The sequence below is a fragment of the Triturus cristatus genome, chromosome 8 (assembly GCF_964204655.1).
Source record: "Triturus cristatus chromosome 8, aTriCri1.1, whole genome shotgun sequence".
Classification (NCBI taxonomy): domain Eukaryota; kingdom Metazoa; phylum Chordata; class Amphibia; order Caudata; family Salamandridae; genus Triturus; species Triturus cristatus.
In genome coordinates this window covers 1,328,397,248-1,328,417,168 of record NC_140591.1, presented here as the reverse complement: position 1 = coordinate 1,328,417,168, position 19,921 = coordinate 1,328,397,248, and the positions used below count along the sequence as shown (strand labels likewise).

At 41.5% G+C, this 19,921-nt stretch overlaps 1 long non-coding RNA gene across 7 annotated transcripts in view; it reads right to left on the bottom strand.

Moving 5' to 3' along the window:
• LOC146805748 (uncharacterized) overlaps positions 1-19,921 on the bottom strand; it is a 912,995-nt gene that overhangs the window by 644,564 nt on the left and 248,510 nt on the right. The window contains exon 1 of one of the 7 annotated variants that reach the window (XR_014967900.1): positions 13,331-13,406. The exons of 3 other annotated variants lie outside the window; for them this stretch is intronic. This is a non-coding gene — a long non-coding RNA (uncharacterized LOC146805748). Of the gene's footprint in view, positions 1-12,951; positions 13,407-19,921 lie in introns of those variants that run through there. 3 more of the 7 variants (XR_014967896.1, XR_014967897.1, XR_014967903.1) reach the window with 3 other exon arrangements.

The following is a 19,921-nucleotide window of genomic DNA, read 5'->3' as shown; positions in this document are numbered from 1 at the left end:
TTGCGATTCCTTATTAGCGAAAAATAAGGAATCGCTAATAAGGAATAGCAAAAGGCTATGCATGTAGGAATCGCTATTCAAATAGCGATTCGTTAACTTTCCTTAATTGCGACTAGCAAATTGCGAGTAGCAATTAAGGAATGCCGTCCCAATCATTCCTATGGGCCTCCAGGCCCATAGGAATGAATTGGAGATTGCATGAGCAAATTGCGAGTACCAGTAGGTTCTCGCAAATTGCTCATGCAATTTCAAGGGTGTCAAAATGACACCCTATTGCACCCCTGAAATTGATATGTGCACATATGTTGCACACACACGTGCTCTAAGGGCATGTGTGTGTGCAACATGAAACTTTGAAAAATGCACAAAAGTGCATTTTTCAAACTTTTAGCAAATTACCATGCAGTTCATCTTCATGGTAATTTGCTCCCCCTATTAGCGAATTCGCTAATTTTTTAACTTTCATGCATTGCATTTAAGGAATCTCCATTTGGGATTCCTTAAATGCAATCGCAATTTAAGGAATCGCTATTTAAGGATTCCTTAAATAGCGATTTTTGTATTTGGGTTGATGCATTGGGATTAGGTTTTATTTACTCGCTAACGGGTGTTAATAGCGATTCGGTATTTTACCGACTGGATTTTGGCTTGATGCATGAGGCTGTTATTGTATATTTCCGGCTACCTGGGAATTTTTCACAGATGGGCACATTAGTTCAAACAAAGTAAAATAGAAAGGAACGAACTTATAAATCAGATAATGACCCCAATAAATCAAAAAAAGATTTTGGAATACATTGTATAACACTGTTGCAAGGAATAATAGAAGAGGCAGAAACCTTTCCAATGAGAGTTTGTGCAGTGCGTGTGAACTGGGGCAGACAGTCTTATTCTCAGTCTTAAAACTGAATACAAGTTGGAGTGTCATAGGAATCAAATAATGCAGGTCAAATAACGATATAGGAAGATATCCATTTCCACGTGTGATGATCACAGTGACTTTTGGGTAACCTCTCAGGAAATGTGGATTTTATTTAAAAACTTTATATTTAGCCACCATAGCACTTTCATACAGCTTAGTCCATCATTCAATGTAACATCTTAATATGGGTAAACTTGGAAACAGGGCAGTAGTTGCAGGCACAAAGTTGTTTCTCTTTGCTCCCACTCTCTAGTTATGTTGTGCACATTCCTTTTATCACTATTCTATTTCCACTTATTCAGTTAAGAATTATGACTGCATAAGTTTTTCAAAGTTTCTGCCCTCTACTCTTCCCCTTCGCTGTCAATCCTTCTTGTTCAATATTTTACCCATCTCACTATGGTCTGAATAGGTTCAGGGTGGTCACAATTAGTTGGCGCTGTTGGGCCTGCCTCTACTTTTCTAAACGTCTGGTTGAACTGATAATACTTAAACAGTTGGACCTGTGTGAACAATACAGAATAATATAGAAAATACTATTTTAGTTTTCAAATTTTTCTGTCTTTGATCCTCTCTGGAAGATTTCTAGAACCAGCTCCGTGAGTCTCGCAAATGGACTTCAAGATGGAGCCATGTCTGCCACCTAGGAAAGTCCGAAGGTGCCTGATTTTTAGGGTATATTGAAAGTTCACAAAACTACCTTCATTTATTTTCATGCTAGCAAACTGAGGGACCAATTTGTAGGGAGACCTTCTTGAAATAACAGATATGCTGAAGTAGGACCACAACAAATGGGTAAAGTCGCACATTTCTCTTCTTAGCAGGGAGATCAGATTTCCTCTCTATCACACCAACTCCATACTTTTTCCACAAACAAAATACCACACAATGGAAACGAGCAACCAATGGAAGAGAAGTGAACCTTCTGGAGTCAGCACCACAAAGCTCCCCATTATGTGTACAATCCATTAAGTATTACACAAGAAGAATAAAATTAAATAGATCACTGAGTTTGCAGAGATCATGGAACGAACAGAGTAGTCTGTGGACACAATAATTCATTTAACAATTACCTCAGCACTCATCCCTGCCTCTGAGAGCTGTGGACTGCATATGCCGTATCAGGTAAGTCACCCCTCGTTTCTTTTTGTTAATACATGCTCTTGACTGAAAAGGAAGTAATGGTGTGTGAGGGAGGGAAGTTGCTAGGTTTTTCAATACAGAAACTAATTTTGGATCGTCATTGGTCAAAGTGGCTGAAACTAGTCAGGGGTTGCTTGTGTTCACATGCAGCGGGGCATGACTTAGCAACTTAGGCTTGACTGCCCCTTTTGGAATGGAGCCAAGAGTGATTTGTCTATGGCTGGTCCCACTTAGTAATGGCATTGTGAGTAAGAATGCAGCCTAGAGTATTACAATCTATTGCAATTTCAAATCCATCATCCATTCCACTGACCTCCCTTCTATGGTTTAATCCATAAGCCAGACTTGACTACATTAAAGTAATTTAAACATCTATGTCCAACTGTTCCCACATTCCTTTCAAAGCCACCATTCATACCTCTGCTCGTCTCATTTCGAGCCAATGCATATTTGACCACATTTCTGACAACCGAGTGACTAGCCTTAGCTCATTATTAAATTCTGCATCACATTGAAACTACGCTATATCATTATGGCTTTAAGATTCCAAAAACCTAACTACCTGCCGTAAAACAGGTGCCCACATCTTTAGCAAAAACACTCCTAGACTCACCATTCTGTCTTTAATAAACAGTGGGAACTTCTGCAAACGTTTTCTCAAACACAGCTCCTACAATCTTGACTACGTCTCCCTGAAAAAATTATTTTGCATCTCATAATTTTTCAGGTACCTGCTAAAAACCCACGTCTTAAAATAAAACTCAGTGCAACCTCATGAACTGCTGACCACACTTACTGTTTCTCCTTCGACCATTTTTCGACTATATATAGATCAAACCTTTATTTCTCATATATAGTATCCTCCATAAACTCAAAAGTTGTATTTTCTTAAATAAAACTGTCAATTAGTTCCTCTACATTTTAATGCTGTTCATATGTACATATATTTCACCATAAATCAATCTATGCTTTAAGTTTAGTAGTGTTATATAAGAATTTAATAAAAATGACAAATAAGCCCGTCCAAAATATATATTCACTCAATGTCTGAGCACTGGTTGTCATTACTGTGGCTATATTATAAACTATAAATTGGCAGCAGTGGAGGAGGAAATGTCAACAGTTCTGGTATGACAGATATTTTGTATGTCTTAGACTTAGTTTGCAACAATTTTTCGTGGGGCAGAATGAAAAGTTGAATGACAGTGACAGGGATGGCCCGCTTATGGATTATGCTGTGCACTTAAATTGGAAAAAATGGCTGAGAAATCTTCATAATATCCTTAATGAGCATATGTAGCCTCTAGAAGATGTTTCCACCATCATGCGATATACCTGCATATGGGTGAGGAAGCACAGCTGGGACTATGTTTGAAAGGGTCAGTGATGCCCTCGGGCTAGTCATAAACAACTAACATACACTTAAGCTTAGCAGTACTACTTGGATGGAGCATCAACTGGGTTTTCAGTGGGTAGGTGGTATACAACCTGGAACTTTCATATGTCTATGGCCTTCGTCCTTGGATTGTGGCCTCCAACCCAGTTGAAAGAGTACAAAACCTTTGATTAAAAATGGACAGCATAAAGTGACTTTGTCTAGCTGACTTCTGTATTCTAAAAACAAGGTTATTTCCAACTAAACTATATTATATTCCTCCTCCTATATTCAGGTGGGAACTTAGTGCAACGTAAATGGTGCATATTGGACAACTATAGATACCAACATTTCCAAATTCAAACAATGGCCGAATAATGGATTCTTAGAATCGTACTCCGGGACCATAAACAACAAGGCCTAAAGGTGTTGTACTGGCTTCCTTCCTTTTAGGTACATGAGCAATTCTGAGAAGATACAACAGAGGGTGTTGTAATGTGATATTGGTGCTCTAGCTAATACAAGAGATAATTCACCACCCTTTCACAAAATCTTAAAAGGGTGACTCTGGGTCTTTGTAGATTTGGCTATCCTGAATCTCTTTAATGTAAGGTAAGTGAAAGGCAATCTCTGACGATCAAAGAAAGCTGTGAACATACTCAAATGTTTAAGTATCTCAGATCCTTAACATGCCTCTCTGCATTGGTCTCACTACAGCAACAGTTCAGAAATTGGGTCAGCAAGGTCTCTCAGAAATAAAGAAAGGTGCCAATCCATAAAACATTTCAGACAGGACAGGTATCAATACAATGGTTGTTTCCCACTGAGTCATTGCATGTGACATCATACATATCTTGGGCTTCACTCTTACATCCAAGAATGTGGAAAACTGCCCTATATTAATCCCTACCCATTGCACTATGTTATGTTGTGTAAGGCCTCCTAGAGGAAGCCCTCCATAAGCTGATCTCAGTCATCAACTGCACTGGACGAAGGGAGTCATACTTGAGCCAAATGCACTTTTGTCCTTCTTCTGGGCTTTCTTCCTTCCTTTTCTAGGGAAAAAACCTGATGTCTAATCCCACTCCAAGATCTACTATAGTAACACCCTCTTCCCAAATATTACAGTATGACTGTCCTACCACACCCCTCAACCTCACTTTAGCTTTCCATTACACTTCTTTTTAGTTCTGGTCTTAGCCAAGACCTTATGATTTTACTAAACTTATGTGTATAATTTATTACACAAGGGGGCTTTCAGCCACCTCTTCATTCATTGGTCTGTTTTTGTGTCATTCACATTTTGCTTCCATCAACTGCAGAATGGGGCATGGTTTCAGCCTACTACAGCCACTAGCTAACTTCACTTTTAGTTACTTTATTTAGCCTTGTCACAAGAATTACTTCCACACACAAGGTAGTTTCCTTCAGGGCCAGTGTTTTTGTTTTCACTTTATTAATACTTTAGTATTGCCTTTGTTTGTAAAAACCTCTGTGTGATAGCAGGGTGCTTTTTTTTTTACCAAATAAGAGCACAGGGCACAGGCCAGCTTTATCAGTTTCTGTCTCCTATCAATTCTGTTGTAAATTCCTTTTGAAATGGCATGTGACTATCTGATTGCTATTTGTTCACACCATACAACAAGTTCATATGAACTATGAATATATTTTCATGAGGGTGTTCTATCTCTGCAACCCTATCATTCATTCTATCTTTTTCATTCTTTCTTTTGCTCCTTTTTCTTTCCTTCTTTCCTTCATTCTGTGCAGTTTCTTTTATTCTTTATTTCCTAGTTGTTTCTTTCATTCTTTCTTTTTTGCTCCTCTTTCCTATTTCTTTCTTTCTTGCTTTCATTCATTCTTTCCTTCTTTCTTCTATTTATCCTTCCTTCTTTCTTGTCTTCCATCTTCTTTCCTTCCTTCTTCCTTTCCGTTTTCCTTCCTTCCTTCTTTCTTGCCTTTCTCTTTTTTCTTGACTTCCTCTTACTTTCTTTTCTTACCTCTTCTCTTTTATTCTTCTTTTTTTCTTTCCTTCTATCTTTTTCGCCTTGCTCTTTCTTTCCTTCTTTCTTTAATTTTTCTCTCTTTCTTGCCTTCCTCTTTCCTTCTTTCTTCTTTCTAGCCTTCCTCTTTCTTTCTTATTTCCTTTCTCGTCTTCTTTCTGTATTTCTCGCCTTCATTCCCAAAGGCAAGAGACTGACTGCAAATGCCAGACTGATTGCCTTTTTTAAGTCTGTGTAAGCCCGGACCTTTTAATCTTACTAAACGTTTGTGTATACTATAGTTAGTTACATGTAAGGGTTTTCAGACAAACTTCATCCATTAGTCTGCTGTTCTGTCATTCACATTTTATTTCCACCAACTCCAGAATGCATCAAGGGGCAATGTGTCAGTCCACCTCAGCCATTGGCTGTTTTCACTATGAGTTACGGATTGCTGCCACTTCACAAGGAGCACATCAACGCGCAAAAAAGCATCCTTCAGTATCAGGGAGTATTATGGCAATGCTTGTTTTTTGAGACCAAAACAAATGTTTTGCCTTTAGCCAATGTTTTTGTTTATATTGATGATGGCCCGGAAGCTCCCCAAACAATAAGGTTTTGCAAAAACCATGACAAAACAAGAATTGCCAAAGGGATGGTGCCCAACACCAGACCTATTGGCTTTGCCACTGCTTGTTTGACATTTGAGCTCTCTTAACTCTTTTAGGATGCAAAGAGCAGGTGTAATGCTTGTCACAACTTTCTCGGAGTAGCTGAGCAGTGTAGCAGAGATCTGCTTTCTCTCGCAGGTCTATACATGAGCCAGGGGTATGGGAGGGTAGAGACAGTACAGCATCACCTGGGCCACAAGGAACAGAGGAAGCCATGTGTTATTCATCATTCCTCTGATTCCTTCTGGTTTCCCGAGGACTGTGGGAGGTACTAGACCAGCAAAGACTTTCTATTGGTTCTCCTGGTTTGGATTAAAATTGGCTGAGATGAAAGTTTGGGGTTAGAGGCCATCTCCCATGATGATGCCACATCACTGAGAAACACGTTTTGTTTTTAACGGCAGTGAATAACTACACTTCAAATTGTTTCATTAGGGTAATGCCTTCCAATGAAAGAAATAAAAGACTGAATAATTTAGACTAGGTATATATTATTTTTTTCCTCCTACATAAGGCCTCAAACATTGCCTGTATTACAGCACCTCAAATACTTCATATCCTTCAACAGACTTATAAATCGAAATGCCTTTTAAGGAGTTTGTTTTTCATCCTGCCAATAAACTCACTAATTATCTGGATCTTCAAGTCCAGAACTCCAACTTCAGTGGCCTCTGATGAGCTTTCTTACTACTGGAGGAGCTTCTGGGGGGGCTCTGTCACACAAAAAGGAGGTAATTCGCCATCTCCCCAAATGCGGCCCATTAAAAAAAAGCGTCCCACGCCAGAACACTATCTGCACTAAGTAGCAGGTTTCCTGATGGTGCCCTTTTGTGGCTTGAGAGACCCACAAAGCATTAGTACCTATCTAGAGGACAAGCCTTCACTGTATCCAACTCTCTGAGCAAATATCTATTTGTATACATGATTACCTTGATGTATATTATAGGAAGAGTGAGGGGTCTTTGTTGTCAGAAATGGCACTCCAGGACTTGCCCCACTCCCCGAGCTCCCACTCATAGAGCTGATGCCTGCCCTGACCTCATGCACATGGGGACTACCAGAGCATAGAGGTTCCATGCACATTAGGGATGGTGGTCAAGGATCCCATAGACACCGGTACTTCCACGGCTAAATACAGTATTACCAGTAAGGGTGCACACTTCATGAACCAGAAGATGCAGTACTCAATGCACTAACACCAGCTCACCTATTTATATATACTTTATTTAGTCCTACAACTTTTTCAGCCTTGTTTCTTATTAAGATTCTCCAGGAACAAGCATGCCATTTCGTCCAGTGGCTTGACTAGCATACAAGCAGACACTGCACAGTGCCAGAATCAATGTTCCCCAAAAGGAACTGAAATAAAATATGAAGTTCGACTGCCATCTTGGAAATACAATTCCCAGCAGCCCTTGAGATCACATGTTGGAGGCTGCCATTTTGTGGATCAGATTCTATTTATACTGAGTGATCTGTCGAAATTCACATTGTTCTGGCTCAAGAATTCCATCGTGAAGGCTAACCTTAGCAGTCTTTGTTGGCAGCACGTTGTGTGATGTTGTATGACAGATAAACACATTTAATAATGTGAGAAGCATCATTCAAATAAGGTGAATCACTGGCAACATATAGAGTTGGTAATCTATGAAGCTCGGTCCACAGCCTGTTTTTTAAGCAGTCATTTTCAAATGCGAGACGGTTATTAACGACGAAGGCGGTGCGATAGCACAGTCGAATGAGAGCTGGCTTTTGAGGTCTGTGCACGATCTTCGTGTCACACAAATTTAAATCCTGGCAGGGTCGATTCAGCATTTTATCCCTCTGAAGAGCCCAGTAATAAACCCTGAAGCCTCGCTCAGCTAGTGGTAAAAAACACCCATCATCGTTAGGGCTCTGTTTTATGTTTAACTAGAAATCCCACAAATGTGTATGTAGGCTTACACCCTTTCTGCTTTGCTATGAAGTTTGTGTTTATTTCAGCTATTTGTTGTCATTTCTAATTCAATGTTTGTGGGTGCATGTTGGCTAAACATGCTTTGCCATAGACAATGTTTTGTTGGGGAGGGGTGCTGTGTGCATTCCAAATCCATGTGGGTGCGCGAGCTCCACATAACCTATCAGCGAGTTTGTCGGTACGAGAGTTTTCTTCCATATCATGTCATCCGGTTCCCGAAGACACGCTCTCTCGTCTTCTGCTAGACAAGCCCTCCAATTTGGCACAATGTTTTTGTTCATTACTTGAATTACATCACATCAGTTCCACTTGTTCTGATGCTCCAGGGTGCGCGCGCCATTTTGAGTATGTAAATTCCGAATTCCCTTCCGCGAGGGTTTGCTGAAATACGTAAAATCCCGTTTGCAATAAAAAAGAACGAGCCGAGTGGCCGAGAACGTCTCATGGTTGCTACTTTTTCTACACAGCTGGATAGATCAGAGCCAAGCACGCAGAAGCGATTACATATTTTGTAGCGGGAACCACCTCCCCCGTGCCCCTTTCAACTGCAGCATCCTTACGCCTACATACAGCCGAGGAATCAAATTGCAGAGCACTTCATTTATTTAGAAGGAGAAGTGGCTGTTTAGAATCCATATTTTTACATATACATTTGTCTATTATTACAAAACTCCAGATTCATTATATAGTAAATTCTGCTAGTTGCCTTCTTAAAATGTAATTTGACAAACAGTTAAACGCCTTACGTTTACACCTGCTTCTCTTTATATTAATGCACCTTGGTGTACACTAGGGACCCAAATGCCTACTGTGAATGTTTTTTTGTGAAACTCTTTTGTAACTACGGTGAAGCAAAATATAATTTAAAAAAGGCCTTCACATCTCAACGCGGCAAGATCTTGGTATGCTTCTATAATAATGCATTTTAAATGTAAATCGGATGCTCAACAATGCGTGATTTGTTTCTATTGAAAGCCATCAATCCTTGTACAAACAAAATAACCACTTATTCCAAATTTTTAAACATTTAATATAGAAGATTTGCATGCAGTGAATACCACCAAGAATGTTCATCTCATTCTTCAAAACCATATTTCCTTGGGTTTGTTGTACAACACTGAGTGACAACCAAACGTTCCAAATCAAAGTCCAATAAAATATCAAACCAAAGGGGAATATGCCTTGCAACATTGTTTGTAAATTGAGAAAGGCAAATAGACAAATTAGCTTTTCAAATACATAAAGACCCCAAAGTATTTTTTTTTTTTTGCCTGAACTACTGCAGTTCAGCATTTTAAGGACAAGAGGGACATATTTCACATGGGGCACTCAATGACTAAGAGAATCCCTAGCTGACTTCTTCCACACTATGAACATTTGCCAAAAGTACTTGGAACATCTAGGCACTAGAAACCAAGTAATGCTTGTGAGATCGGGCACAGATAAAGAGATCTGTACATCCTTAACTGGTGTTGGCTCGGGTATTTTGTGGGTTTCACAAAATCCCATGGAATGCTTTTGGAAATCTTCAAGGATCGTAGATTTACAGGAACACCCCGATTTCCTCTGGTGATAATCTGACAGATTGCTTGCTGGCACATAATTCACAGTTTTTCGGGTAGAACAAAAAGTGCTTGCTAACATGATTTCATGTTGAGAAGCTTCTCTCTACCCCCAAGCCTCCTGAAAATATGGGGGGGGGGGGTTCTCAGTTCTTCTGCACCCTATATTCACACCTGCCAAAACTTTTTTCGAATAACTTCAAGTGCGTTTTTAATGTGGCCCAGGCCAATAACAAAGTTTGTTGATGCCCCAACATCCTTACATGGTGAATGAGGCTCCCCAACATTGCCAATGGCTAGCCATGTAACCATCCGCTAAACCACCCATTTGTCCACCTCTTTTCCATAATTAAAATTGAGGACAATCAACCAACCGATGAATTTTCATTGATGATAAATGTCTGTGCCAGGAATTGCCCACCAGTCCTTATTCTCTCAATCGGAGCACAGATAACATTTACAGCTCATTTAATATCAACCAAGGTGTCCAAAACGTCCTGCCAATGGGGCCCTAAGTCATAGGCCTCAACTCAGTGAAAACACAGTTGAGGCAACCAGGTAAAGCAAAGTTATGATGTATCTGCCTTCTAAAGAACTAATAGAGCCTGTACGCTTGGGAATTCAATAATATTACTCCCAAGAGACCTTGGGCCAACTGCGGACACAGACGTTTTAATAGAAAAAGTTTTGAATTTCTATGCGAGTGGTCCTGAAAGGGTCTTATTCCAAGTTACTGGACTTGGATTGGCCTCTTTGAGCCCTCTCTTCACAGTCCTAATAGGTTATCAATTGATTATGCATACTGAACATTTGGGTGCTTTAATAAGTAACATTCACATACATATGTGTTGTCTTACTTTAATTATCACTGCATATGGATGGGTAAACCATGCAGACCCCCCCAAAAAAATAATCACCGTAGGACATTATTTTTACAAATAAACTCACGCCTAATATTAAACAACTGACTAAAAAGCATGGAGGCCAGACATATCAGGACAAGGACACATAGCTATAGGGTCACTGGAACTATGCGACAGGGTAGGACCAAATTATTCAGCACAGTTGACTAAATTATGTGGCAACAAAATACAAATTATGTGGCATAAAGTGGCACAGTTTGTGGTAGTATTACTTCATTATCACTATTTTGTCATTTTTACACATGGTAACACTGTCTCAGAAAATGTTGCACCTCATTAGTAGCAGTTTAACAGCTAGATACTGCAATAACTAACTGAGAGATGACCAAGCAACCTGTGCGTAGGGCCTTCACTGAGCGGTAGCATGTGTTGCAGTTGCAACATTTAAAGTAACTTTTGATCAGTTTGATTTAAAAACATTTCATTTTTGGTAACATCGGCAGATTAAGCATCTGATGATAGATTATGTGGTAGATAAAGCAAATCCATAAATATGCTGAAAACACTACACCGCAGTGTCGCATAATTTTAGTGGCCCTCCATATAGAACATAGTTTTTATGGTAACAATTACACTTTTGTAAAATGGAGAAAGCAAAACGTTTTCCAGCACGTCCCTAAACCTGGAGTCGAGTGCAGGGCATGGCAAAGCAATCTTGCACACGTTCAAAATGGTATTAAATAAAATCAACCTATGTTTGAAAACTCTGAATTCCATTGGTACTTGGGACGATAAGCATTGGTAACAACAACAGAGCACTATTACTGAAACTTGCAGTGTTTAAACTTCTAGGAAATGATGTGGCCTGGCGTAGAAATCTAGTTCTGAGTGAGTTCTTCAGTAGAGTTACAAATAAGCAGTAAATAACAAATGTACTTAATTTACAGAACTATATTTCTGTAACACGTATTTGAGGAACAAGCGGCTGCCTTTAGAGAAAAACAGCTGATAACTTAGAAAGGGGCCCAGCAAAGGTTAACCTCAGCCCGACCTTAAGCAGCCCTCAGGGAACCCTCGCATAAACACTCTTTTTCAAAAACATAAAATGCATGATCTCTTTTTCTTCCTACATCAGACCCATCTTGACTAAAACATCTCTACTGTTGATTTTGTACATTCGCAGTTGTATTTTAACACTACTTGCCCAATAAATAACAAACGTGTTCTGAAAACAATGAAACCCCCAAAAACAGCTTTTAGCATTTATAATGAGACCACTGCTTATAAAAATAAGTCACGGACCATCCAAATCCGAGGTACCAAAACAAGTGGCAATAAGAACTTAAAATAACCCCGGAAAACATGTCTGCGCCTGCTTCTTAACATGCACACAGTGCTGTTGCAGTCACACTATAAATATACTTTCTCTGCAAAGCTGACAAGACAATATAATATGAAGTGAAGTGAAAACTTCACCAGCTTCTACCCAAACATTCTAAATGTATATATTCATGTGGAACAAGAACAGCCGATATTTCAGATATGTATGAATACAATGCCACTAAATCATTTTTTTATTCAGCGCTGCCACTTTAAATTCCATTTCATATGATTTTCATATCATATACTGACAGAGAAACGAGTTGTTCCAAATGTACTCTGATTAGTGTTTTTAAATATGTCCCACATTTTTTTAGTGCCCCCTAAGGTACCACGCACCGGCCCGGATGCACGAGGTTTACAAAAAGCAAGATTAAAAATGCGCTTTACTGGCAACAAAAAAAGCGCACCTTTTCCAAGTGTTTAATCTTCCTGCAGCATATGCGATTTGCACGAGAAATAAGTTTACGTTCGCCTCCCTCAGCCCCCAGGCATAAACACACGCGTGAAGAATGTTGTACATGGACCTGCTTTCGAAAAAAGGGATACTAAGAAGAAATCAGGAAAACATAAATTATTCACGTTCTCAATAAAATAAGTGGCTAGGTTTACTGTTCTCAATTAAACCTTACACGATTACATACATTGGAAGGCAATAATGGATCATAAACAATTTTATTTGTGTGCTTTTAAGGGCAGAATAAGATAATTGGGCCCTTTATTCTATTTTTAGGCATTTTTTTAAACAGCAATAAGTCTTGCTGGCAGGCAGATAGCTCCCAGGCCCTGACCCCTCGCCTTGCCAAGAATTCGAGCACAAAGCTCGCTTCATGCTGCCGGCGGCCAGCGCTCCCAGATAAGGGCGGCGGCGGGGCCGCTGCGGGGGAACCGAGGCTCGTCGCAGCCCCATGTTCCCGAGGAGATCCACTTTTAAACGGCACCCGCTGCGCGCGCCCGAGTGCGACGACCCGGGGAACCCACCAACCACCCCCAGAAATGTAAACAGAGCAAAGCGCGGCAGTGCGTCTGTCGCCGGTGCCGCCACCGCGCAACAATAGGTCAGGGTGCGTAGCGAGCATCGGAGGGTTCGACTCACCGCGCCGCGCAGAGGACCAGTTGCTCGGAGGGAGTCTGTTTTCAGGTCTGTCCCCGGCCTCACGTGCCGCCTGCAGGTTGTTCCAAACTCGCCCGCCCGCTGAAAGCCTGACAAACAGAGGCCTCTCTCTTTCAATGAGCCGGCTTATTTGCCTGTCAATCTCGGGGCCCACTTTCTGCAGCTGTGCACTTTGCTAAAGTTGCAATAGAAATTTCCATAAGCTCCCCGCTGTCAGACTAGGCAATTTGTTCAATCGGGTCAATAAAAAAACCGAAATCGTATTTTTTATGTTTTTTGCTTTCTCCCATGCTTTTGAGCTGCCAGTGTCCTGGTTAAGGAGCGCTTAGTGAGAATGGGAGGAGAGAGAAGCAAAGCTTACCACAAGGAAACTGCGTATCATCTGCACTCGGAGAGGCACCCTCCCCCCTCCCTCCACCCCTGCGCGAGCAAAAGCTGCCTCCTTCACAGAATTTAGGAATGCGAAGGGAGGACTCCAAGGGGCCCAGTCCGACAAGCCTTTCTCGATCAATTAGCTTGCAGCCATTACTTGCGACCCGGGGTCACCCAACATAAGAGTGCACTGGGTGTGCCTTCAGGGGGCACCATGCGAAAATACATTTTACAAACATTTTGTAAACGAGACATATCTCCGAGGAGGGCCTGGGTGCTGCAGGGTCTCTACACAGGAGACATATTTTTTAGTTTAACATTTCTCTTCAATATAAACAACTTTTTGCAACATGACTAAAAATGCAAAGGCACAAAATATGCATGTTAACTATATATTTGGTGATTTAGTAGAGTGAGGCTGGAATATTACAAAATATGACAGGGTGCCTATCAATGTACTGCCCTTGGCACTGGGGGCTTCACACACTGGCACTGGCGGCTTCCCACTCTAAATAAAGGTGTCCCTCTCGGGAGCGTGCTTTACCAGTGCAGGAAGAAATACAGTTTTTATTCTGCAACATGTGGGCCCAAATCCCCTAACTCCCTCCCCAATTCTTTGAAATCTGCTTCCGCTACAATGGTAGAAAAAAAGGCCCCACAATGTGAGCAATGACTTAGAAATTATCTGCAGAATACATTTTCCAGTCTTAGTAACTCACATTCCTCTATATGCAATTTTGCCTATTTCTCATTCGGCAACATTGGTTCATCCACCTCTAATCACTTCACATCTGGCAGGTTACATTTTGGCGTAAGGGGTTCGTCAAGATTAATTTATCATAATGGTCAAGTGTAGCTTAAATTCCTTATAAATGTATATTTGCAAAGGGGAATGATTATATAAAGTAACTTTTTTAACAAGCCTACAAAGCACATGCATTTTCAATATTCCCCCAAGTGTGCTTCTGGAAAAAAATAAACTTAAGATCGAACGCAGTTCTCTCCCAAAAAAATAAAAATACATCCACTGTCTAGCATCATCTTTTTTGAGGTAGAGGACATTCTGGGAAAGTAGGCCTATAATGTTTGCATGAAAATGCAAAAAGACCAGAGAGAAACTAAGAGCAAATCACACCTCCTTGATCTTCTGCAAGTGAGAAATCAAAAACTTGAAGTGAGGTATTCTCCTGCCAAACACAAGATTCTGGAAACTCCTACCGGAAGAACTGTGGTGATCTTATCTTGATATTCCCCCAGATGGCCCTAAGAGCGGTAGTTTGATCAGAACAAAACACTGCTACTTAGAATTTTAGGGGGTATGTAATGGAGATGAATCAGATGACACAATTGTCATCTAACTTGCATAAATCAGCCATTACTTTATAAAGGGGTATTTCCACATCAACTGTTTTGGATGGCCCATGGTTTAACTTGGCACAAGATGGCGGATGGATACAATTTCTCCAAGACAATAGCCATGCATTGCTTACATTCCTGAAGATAGAGAGTGGAGATAGAGACACTGAAGTGACAGAGAATTGAGACAAGGCTGCCCATTGAAATTCTGAGAGGATGGTTTTGCAAGTACTTGCTGATTATATTATCCTGGGCACTGCTATTTGTATGATTGTAGGGGAGAGGGGGCAAGCCAGCACATTTTGTTGTAAAAGGTGGGTAAGTTTCTAGGTAGGACCTGCCCTTTTATCTGTCCCTGGATGCTACTCCCGGAAGGCTGATGATAGCCAGGTGTAACGTCTTAACACTTCACTGTGGCCTTATTTTGCATAGTTGTGCTTGGGATCACCAAATTCCACTCTGCACCCACAGCATTGGACCAATTTTATTGGCTGCCTTTAAAAAAGAGGATCACGTTTAAGGCTCTATGTTTCACCTTATAGGCATTACACAACACTGGCCATGCATCCCTTATTCAGCAATTTCACTGGTACATCCCTCCAAGACCTTTACGCTCCTCATTCATAGTGGTTCCGCTGGGGCAGAAAAAGCCTTGTGGTTTATACTGCAAAATAGTGGAATTCTCTTCCCTTTGATCTGAAAAATTCGCATAACCTTCTGCATTTCAGGAAAGCATTAAAACATGGCTCTTCAACCAATAGTTGGGCCTTGGTCCTCTCAGTTACTCGCCCTTTCTCAATACAGTGCCAAGACATCTTCGGGTATTCGAGCTCTATACAAAACCTTATAACATAACTATATATAGGAGAGCCATTGCGATCCTCAAATGCTGCGCTGCACAACAGCCTGAACATTTTATTTTAATGGTACCCACTTCAAACCTGTCCCAGGACTTTAGACAGTGGCTCCACATCCGTTGTCTGGAAAATAAGTACAAAAGTGGGAACCAAGCCACCCTACTGTGTTCCAGTTCCAAGTTCAGATTGACCAGGGAATGGAGTGTTCCCCGGGGTACTCAAAGAGCTGCTGTGAGACCAGGGCTGTTGTCTGCTTGGTAGTCAGTCCCTTAGAGGTGAAGGAATATCATCTGAATCTTGTGAAACTTGTTGGCGATGCTGTATGTTTGCCTAGCACTTGGAAGTCGTCCCTTATCCTCAGGGAGAGAAGGAGTACCTGGCCCTGCACAAGGAGAGCCTGTCCAGAAGGAGAAGCCCTTCCATGTTACTAGTGTGTGGAATAACCAGATGATGGCTGGCAAGTGGGAACAGCTAAACAAAACGAAAGAAAAAAAAAACACTTGGACATCTGCCTGTCTGCTCAAGGAGAGAAGGAGGGTACCCGAGCCTGCACATAGAGAGGCTTTAATCAAGGAGAAGCCCTTCTATGTTTCTGGTGTCTGGAACAACCAGAAGAATTTGGCTGTCAAGTGGGAGCAATAACGAAACTGACCTGTGTTGTGAATGGTCACCTGGTCACCCAACACATGGTTCTTCTGGTGAACCATGTGAAGAAACTCTCAACCAAGCAAAAATATGCCAATTGGCACCCGTGCAGCCTGAATGACTGTTTCTCTCACTGCGACTTACAGTAAAACAATAGGGAAGCTGTCACCACTGAAGCAGATCTGTCCTGGCCAAGAGGTCACAACTGTCGAAGACAAGCACTCCCCAATATGTTCTGGAGGCTGCATCTGCTGAATGAGAGTACCGCCAGACCCACCTGGGGCAGCAACCGCAGAAGATGGGCATCCGCCAGACTGGCTTGCACACTGATAACTGCAGAGGTCTGAGAGAGAGGAGGGGAACTGTCTCCATGGTTGAACAATGCCTCAGAAGACGTTGGGGTGTACGCGGACACGTGCACCCTCCAGGGACAGCCATGCCTCGTCTCTGAGAAGGTTAATGTGAGGCACAGTTTCTAGAAATTGAAAGACTGTAACATGAACAATAAAAAGCCACAATAGGAAGTTGTACGTATAGTTGAGACACTGTGGGCTAAGAACTACCTGGACTGACCTACAATTTGCTACAGTAGAGAATCTTGCCAAAATTTGACTTGCAGGGATGTCAAAAAACAGAAATTGTGGACACCTTATGGCAGGGAGTCGGGCACCATAAATGGTGTAGCCCTTCATTAGAAGCCTGTGGCTGAGATCATTTTACTTTGTAGTCTTACATTTATCTGGTTGTGTAGTATTCTGTACTGCTGTGAAATTAAAAGTACTTTATTTTACTTAAAAGACAAGCACTGGGCTGGACAGTGATCTATTGTGTCTGTTGTTCAGCTATTGATTTCTGACCACACACTACCTCTCTGAGAAGCCTTTGACTGCTCTCCCTCTCTACCCTGAGAGCCAAGTGTGGAAAGGCTGTACTTGAAAGCCCCCGTCCTTTAAGACTCGGAATTCTGTTCATTCCCTGCCCCTCTTTATGTGATGCATAATACACGAACATGCAGTGAATATTCCTGGATGCCCACTTCTGGGTAGATTGCAACTATCTTGAACTTTCTCCATTTGTAAATAATCTTCCACATTGTACAAATATGCTTCATAGAGTATGGAGAAATGGCTTATAGGCCTTCTAAGACTGATGAGTGGCAATGATTCTTTCACTGAGACAATATATATCTTTTGACTTAGCATAATGTGTTAGCACAAGCTCAAAGCTCGAGAATAAGCTGAAAAGTTACTGATTTCCTATACATTTCAATGATCAGTAAAATTCAGCACTTGTTTAGATGGATGTGATTCTAAATGCAGCCTTAATTAGTTGGGAATCAGTGAGGTGCATTTACACGTTTCACACAAGCCTACTAAATGCTGGCTGATTGTTATGTTTAATGATAAGAAACTGAAATGTGTGTCTGTTACTTGTCACATCAGGTTAACTGCATCTACTGTTAGAACATGGTGAGGTCTATATGCAGGACCATAGAATCTTTGAGACTTTCTACTTCTGTTTTTTAATCACTGTACCAATTAGTGTGAACTGTCTGAGGAGTATGCTTAGCACGCTTCAATATCATGCACTTTATGCAGTGTCCTCTTCTTGCATATACTGCATGTCACAAAAAATATTTTTCCCTGCATCAAAGTTAAGGCCTTGCCAGTTTACTTGTCGATGGAACTGCCCCAGGGTCTGCACATTAGACAGCCGAGGACACTTTCGCTGCAGTCAGGTTTCTGGTCAGCAGTGTACATTGAGCCTAGATACCTACCTTTCTAGAGTGCCTGTCTGAAACAGTTTGGGCTGCCGTCCACTCATCTTCCAAGCAACAGTTCAATGCTACTTGAGAATTCTTCCCTAGGACACGTACCTTTTATTTTTTTAGTCTTATATAGTGCAATCTTGATCCGAGGGTATCATAACGCTTTACCAAGATTGCACATCAACATAGGCAACATTTACAACGAATATACAGGAAAAACACTATGCATACAGGGTAGAAATATGCAAAAAGTGGGTGGGATAGATGCTTGATATAGTTCGGAGGTAGGGATTGAAGGATATTTCAGGGGTTGGAGGAAAGGATGACCAGTTATTTCCAGGGGGCAGTAATGTTAGGGCTCTTTGATGGATAGTGGGGAAGTGCATTGTAGGAAAGTAGGATCTGCCTCTTATAGTAACCCCCACCTTTTGCTTGATGTGATGCTGTTTATGACTAGTCTGACTGGGATCCTGCTAATCAGGACCCCAGTCTATCAGCTTTCTTCCTAAACTGTTGTGTTCAGTACCTAAGTACATCCCAGACTGAATACTTGGGTACCCTTGTCAGTCCCTAGTATATGGTACCCATGTACCCAGCGCATAGGTACCCCAGAGGTCTCCCATGGGCTGAAGCATGCATTATGCCACCCATGAGAGACCATTCAAAATGGAACTACAGGCCTGCCATTGCAGCCTGTGTAAGTTGGTGCATGCACCACTTACTAAAGATATAGCTTTACTATATCTAAGGGTTACTGCACTTAAAACCTATAAGTCACCCCTATAGCAGGCCTTTACAATCCTGAGGGCAGGGTGCTTGGTTCTAAGTGAGAGGGTGCCCCTGCATGTGCAGGACACCCCTGCAGCCTACAGAGTCTATTCTCCCGGGTTGTCAGTGAAGCAGTCATATACTATAGAGAGGGGCATTGCATGACCACATGATGATCATCTCGAAAATGGCTGCAACAAATCCTATCATGTTTAGTATCAAACATGTTGGAATCATACCCCCCACACTGTAAACGGTGTGGAAGGTATGATTCCAAGCACTGGAAGAGACCTCCGTTAGGCTTTCAGTGTTCCCGGTACCAGCCTTATTTATTTGATTTCTTTATTTGAAAAGTATTATAAGGCGCACACAAGACCCAGAGGGGTATCAGAGCGCTGTACAAAATAACTAACGTTGACATGAGGAAACAGCATGAGTACAATACAATAAGGAGACATAAGAAGTACCTAAAACATAAAAAGTAAATGGGGGTGCAAGGGGAAGATGAAGTAGCAAGTGATCAACAGGTAACAGCCCTACTAGTAGGCGCCATGAAGTTTTAGCAAAGCACTATGTCAAAAGGACAACAAAATACATTTCGAAACACAATGTAAAACGATTGTCAAGCAAGAGAAGGAAGTGACTAGCAAATGTCATAGAGGCTATTGCTGGTGAAGTTCATTCAAGAGTAGCCATTTGACCTGCTTTTTAAATGAAGCAGTCAAGGGGTTGGCTCTGATCTCCGGCGGAAGGGCATTCCAAATTCTTGGAGCCTGCCCTGAGAAGGCACAGTTGTACGCTCTTTTTTGTAGAATTTAGGAGGTTTCAATAGTAGAGTATTGGAGCTTCTTAAATTCCGATTGGAATCGAGAGAGCTCGGGTTTTTTTGCCAGGTAAATGGGGGTGTTGCAGTGAATAGCTTTACGTGTCAGACATGCTATCTTGAAGCGGATCCCTGCTTCAATGGAAAGCCAGTTAAGTTGAATTAAGTCAGGTGTGATATGATCATGCTTTCTTGAACCCGTGATGAGTCTGGCAGAGGCATTCAGAGTAGCTCTTAGCGGAGCTAACCTAGTCTTAGGAAGCCCATCTAGGGTCACCAAACCATATTCCAATTGTGAGATAACTAGGGATTGGACTGCTGACTGGATGTCCTCAGGAGGTAGGAAAGGCCTGATTTTCCTAA